Source organism: Neolamprologus brichardi, unplaced genomic scaffold (assembly GCF_056152115.1).
Source record: "Neolamprologus brichardi isolate AB-2024 unplaced genomic scaffold, ASM5615211v1 NODE_ptg000008l+_length_2720982_cov_1, whole genome shotgun sequence".
Classification (NCBI taxonomy): Eukaryota; Metazoa; Chordata; class Actinopteri; order Cichliformes; family Cichlidae; genus Neolamprologus; species Neolamprologus brichardi.
Genome location: NW_028270135.1, coordinates 674001 through 680000, shown reverse-complemented (window position 1 = coordinate 680000; position 6000 = coordinate 674001). Strand labels below are relative to the sequence as shown.

Sequence of the window (6000 nt, the reverse complement as noted above, 5' to 3'; positions counted from 1 at the left end):
CGTCGCGGTGGCGGTGACGTAATCGCACTTCAAATGCGTACTTCAAGCATGCAGACCCTGAATTGGGACACAGCATCTGTTTTCACTGTTCACACTGTGACACTAACGCACTGTCTCCAAATGTTTTGTTTTCAAAATGTTTTCCTTGGAGAAAACGCTCTCTCAGTGTGGAGGCCAAAGCGGAGAGAAAACAGTGCTTTTTCAAACGAAAACGCACTAGTGTGGACGTAGCCTAAACAAATAGGTCACACCGGTATGACCAGCCATTCGAGCAAAAACAAAAGGAAAAACCCTGCAACTCTGAAAGTCTCCGTGTGGTCAACAACACATTATGCCCATATCGTTGGCTAAACCAATCAGAGAGAGGGCAGGACCTCTCTGATTGGCCGTGGTCCAGATATTCCTGCAGGACTACGTGTGTACGTTTGAAAGTGCAGGAGGTGAGCAGCCTGATAGGATGGATGTAGCTGTGGGTAATGAGAAAAGAGGAAAAGAACGATTGATAACTTTTTCGTTAAGGCCGGTGCTCTGACACGGAGCCATCAACCTCTCAGTGTCTAACAGTCGAAGAAGCTGTTGAAGAATCTTGTTCTGTGTGTGATGCTGCTGTCCGCTCTGTTGTGTCTGAGATTGTATGTACAGCTTTGTATGTGCAGGTCCATGGATGCAAGTGTTGTTCCTATAATCCTCTCTGCAGACTTTATGACTCTTTGCAGAGCCTTCCTCTCTGTCTGTGTAGTGTTTCTATACCAGACAGTGATGCCTGCGGTGAGGATGCTCTCTATCAGTCCTCTGCAGGCCTGGGTGAGAGGGTGGTGGTTCATGACAGCTTTCCTGAGCACCCTAATGAAATAAAGCCTTTGCTGGGCTTTTTTCACTGTTGCTGTAGTGTTGAGAGTCCAGCTCAGGTCTGATGTAACCTGCAGTCCCAGGAATCTGTGGCTGTTTGCCGTCTCCACCTCTGTCCCTTTGACGATAAGAGGTTGCAGGGGAGGGGGGTTCTTCCAAAAGTGCAGTATTAATTCCCTGGTCTTGTCCGTGTTGAGGATGAGGTGAAGAAGCTTCTGTGATGAAAAGAAACTCAAAGAAGTCCAGACGCTTTTCTCTCCAAGCTCCTCAGATCACTGACGCTTGTTTCTCTCTTTTTAAAAATGAAATTTAAAGTGAATTTTGAATCAAATATTTCTTTTCTTTCTCCCTCAGAGTGCAGACATGTCTGCTACCAGCAATCTGCGATCTGAAGATCAGTTTCTGTGCTCCATCTGTCTGGATGTGTTCACTGATCCAGTCACTACATCATGTGGACACAACTTCTGCAAAACCTGCATCAGTCAGCACTGGGAAATGAATCAGAGCTGTCAGTGTCCCATGTGTAAAGAGACTTTCTACACTCGACCTCAGCTGAGGGTCAACACTTTGTTCTCTGAGATGGTTGCTCAGTTCAGACATGAAGCTCAGCAGAAAGCCAGCAGCAGCAGCTCAGAGCAACAAGCTGCCAAACCAGGAGAAGTTCCCTGTGACGTCTGCACTGGAACCAGACTGAAGGCCCTGAAGTCCTGCCTGGTGTGTCAGACCTCCTACTGTCAGACTCACCTGGAGCCTCATCTGACACTGAAAGGTCTGAAAAGACATCAGCTGATTGATGCTGTGGAGAACCTGGAAGGCAGGATGTGCACGAAGCACGATAAACTCCTGGAGCTGTTCTGTAAGACCGACCAGACATGTGTCTGTGTGCTCTGCTCTGTTTTAGACCACAAGGCTCATGAGTTTGTTCCTCTGAGAGAAGAATATGAAGGAAAGAAGGCAGAGCTGGAGAAGACAGAGGCTGAGATTCAGCAGATGATCCAGAAGAGACGACTGAAGATTCAGGAGATCACAGAGTCGGTGAAGATGAGTAAAGATGCTGCAGACAGACAGAAAGCAGAAGGTGTTCAGGTCCTCACGGCTCTGATGGAGTCTGTTGAGAGAAGCCTGAAGGAGCTCATGAAGGAGATCGAAGACAAACAGGAAGCTACAGTGAAACAGGCTGAAGGTCTCATCAAAGATCTGGAACAGGAAATCTCTGAGCTGATGGAGAGAAGCTCTGAGGTGGAGCAGCTCTCACGCTCTGAAGACCACCTCCACCTCCTCCAAAGCTTCTCCTCCCTGAAAGCTGCTCCACCCAGCAAGGACTGGACAGAGGTCAGAGTTCATCTACCATATGAGGGGACTGTGGGGAGAGCTGTGGCTCAGCTGGAGGAGACAGTCTGGAAACCCATGAAGAAGAAGCTGTTTGAGGCTGAGCTGCAGAGGGTCCAGCAGCATGAGGTGGATGTGACTCTGGATCCTGATACAGCTCATCCTGATCTCATCCTGTCTGATGATGGAAAACAAGTTTATGATAGTGATGTGGAGAAGAAACTTCCAGACAACCCAGAGAGATTTTCTCTGTGTGTTTGTGTTTTAGGAGAGCAGAGTTTCTCTTCAGGCAGATTTTACTTTGAGGTTCAGGTTAAAGGAAAGACTGACTGGGATTTAGGAGTGGCCACAGAGTCGATCAACAGGAAGGGAAAAATCACAGTGAGTCCTCGGTATGGTCTCTGAACTGTGATGCTGAGAAATGGAAATGAGTACAGTGCTTGTGATTCCCCTTCTGTTGATCTCTGTCTTCATCCTGGTCCTGAGAAGGTGGGGGTGTTTGTGGATTATGAGGAGGGTCTGGTCTCCTTTTATGATGTAGGTGCTGCAGCTCTGATCTACTCCTTTACTGGCTGCTCCTTCACTCACAAACTCCACCCATACTTCTGTCCCTGTCCTAATGATGGAGGTAAAAACTCTGCACCTCTGATCATCTGTCCTGTCAATCAAACTGATCAATGACTGATTTAATTTGATGAATGATTGATTTTTCTTGAAGGGAACAAATGAACATATTGAGTGTAAATCCTCTACAGTCTCCATGTTTCTATAGAATCTGATCATCAGGACTCTGATTCACACTTTGATTCTCATGGAGTTTGATTTGAACAGAAGAAAAGTTGAATCAGGAAATGTTCCCACTGATGGAGACTCGAGCTGAAGAGCAAATATCAGAGAATAAATGTCCAAAAGCTTCATTTACAATAAAGTTTGTTCAATGCTTTGAGTGAATCCAGACTCATGTGTGGCTGTTATACGGAGCATCAGAGTCCAGCTTATGTCCAGCTCCTTTTGGACACAGCTAGTGTGTACTTGTGATTTTCAGATGAGTTTTGGGAGCTATTTTAACATTGGACTCTATGGAAGAGTTCCATGGAGGAGGCTGTGTATTGGTGACATTTATGAAAGAACCATAACATGTACTACAATAATAATAACACTGGATGAAAGAGGACAACGATGGCTATGTTTTGAGGGTAAAATGATGGCTACAGACTGAACGCTGTGGACACAGCAGCAGTTTAAAGAGAAGATTTTAAGATAAATTTGCCCCTGCTCCCACTCTAGCAGTTGATTCCGTCCCATACACACCCATTGTAAACTCTGAAACAGGTGAAAAAAAGCATGAAACTTAAACTGGCGCTGACAAAAAAGTATAACAGATATTAAAAAGATAAATACAAGCTGAATAGTTCAATGGCTTGGCTGCATTTTAAAGTTTGAATGGTGTCTGTCGGTCAACGTATGGCTAAGTAGTTGGAGTTGAAAGAGGAGTAAGTCAAATGAGAATTTGAAGATTCTCCCCTTGAAATACATTATTTAAATTTTTGTCGAATAAAGTTGAATAATTTAAAAAATATAAAAGTTAAAAATGAGAAACATACAAGCACACGTGTCTGAAAGAAGAGGAATCGAATGGTGGTTGAATGGTTGAAGGAGATAGCGTACAAAAAACGTAAGGAAGGTGAACAACTCATAGCATTTCAAAAATGTTTGACCCCTTGGCTTAACATGAACTTACAGACACTCTTTACCATCAGAGGACATAAGCTCTGTCACTGCAGTCACATCACCAAGATCAACAACTTTTTTAAATTTCAGAGCCAACAGAAGTTACATCGTGTTTATTATTTTACTTCTCTGTGTCCAGTACTGAAGAAGATGGAGAACGTCCTTGCAAGCATTTACAGTGCTTTACAACTTTAATACACCATCTGTCATAAAAACAAGACAAAAATATTTTAGCAATCTGTCAAAAATGCACTTAAATAAAACTTACATCGCTATTAGGCAAATAAGATTCAAGATTCAACAGCTTTATTGTCAATACAACAGTATACACAATATACAGTGTACCAAAATTCTGTTCCACCCCACGCCCCCATGGAGCATTTATAAGTATATCAAAGATATCGCCAAGAGATATAAAACTAGAAATTAAATATAAATAGCGTGCTAAATTTCGGTAAAATTAAGGGATGCAAAGGTACTAATTACTAACTATACAATAATATACAATACAATAATGATAACTATCTGTACGATAAACAAAGACAGGACAGAGACAATACAAAGTGTGCAGTGGTATTGAATACCAGCTTCAGGTTATTGTCAGGATATTATAGACGAGACATGACAAAATGTGCAAATGTAGTATAGTTTAGATGTGTGTTCAGTCACTATGTGACTGAGTGTGCAAATAAGCATATTGTTCCCCGGTGGATTGTGTAAGTTTTTGTTGTTACTGACTCTTCTGGTGAGTACTGTAAGGCGTTTGTAAAGGTGTATGTGTATATCAGTCCTTTGGTGGTTGAGGGCTCTGCCTGCTTGGGGGAAGAGGTTCTTGCATTTTCTGGCCGTTACAGTTGTGATGCTTCGAAACCATCTGCCAGATGGAAGCACAGAACAGTGCACATGAGGGTTGGAAAGTGTCCTTCACTATGCTGTTTGTACATCGGATAATGTGTTTGTCGTAGAGTTGGGAGATGGGTGGGAGAGGGCCTCCAGTGTTCCTCTCTGCTGTCCTCACTATCTGCTGCAGAGACTTCTTTTCAGTGAGGGTGCAGTTTGCTTACAGATAGTGATGTAGCAGCAGAGGACGCTCTCAGTGGTTCCCTGGTAAAATGATGGGAGGATGGGAGGAGGGAGACTGGCCTTCTTCAGTTTCCTAAGAAACTTGGGGCTTTCTTCATGATGGTGGTGTTCAGGTTCCAGGAGAGGTCATCTGACATGTGCACACCCAGGAACTTCACACTGATGACCATGTCAGCAGCAGACCCGTTGATGTGGGCTGTGGGTCGCTGGGCTCTTCCTGAAGTTACCAACCATCTCTTTAGTCTTCTGAACATTTAGAGACAGGCTGTTATTCTGACACCAGTCCACCAGGTGTTGGACCTCCTCTCTGTGTTCAGACTCATCGTTGTTGGTGATGAGACCCACCACTGATGTGTCATCTGCAAACTTGATGATGTGGTTTGAGCTGTGCAGCACAGTCATGTGTTAACAGGGCGAACAGCAGTGACTAAGCACAGCCCTGCAGCGATCCTGTACTCAGTCTGAGGACTGGAGGTTTTATTTCCCATGTGGACAGACTGGGGCCTGTCAGTTAGGAAGTCCAAGATCCAATTGCAGACGGAGGTGTTTATTCCTAGTAAGTCCAACTTCTTTACCAGGTTCTGGGGAATGACTGTGCTGAATGCTTGTGTAAAAAATGTCCAATTACTCACACACGATGAAAAAAAATATTTGCACATCTGGATCACAAGACATCCATTAAACCAACCGCCCTTAAAGAACCCAGCAGCACTGGTTCAACTTGACACAAAGGAAGAGATGCTTTGATTTTTCTTATTTTAATTACAACAAAACTGCAGTAAAAGGACAAATTCAGCAAGTGTGTTTATGAAAAAGAGAGAACGTACAGGTGATTGGGAAAATATTCTTTTAAGTTTAATAATGTCAAGGACCCTGGGTCTGAGGGACAAGATAAGATAAGATAAGATAAGCTTTATTAGTCCCACCCGTGGGAAATTTGTTTTGTTACAGCAGAGTTACATAGAAAAATTAGAGAAAAACAAAAACACTGGAATAAGATATCAATAA

At 43.5% G+C, this 6000-nt stretch overlaps 1 pseudogene; it reads left to right on the top strand.

Moving 5' to 3' along the window:
* The first annotated feature begins 1198 nt into the window (after positions 1–1198).
* On the top strand, positions 1199–3129 carry LOC148094770 (E3 ubiquitin-protein ligase TRIM21-like; annotated as a pseudogene).
* Positions 3130–6000: the final 2871 nt, after the last annotated feature.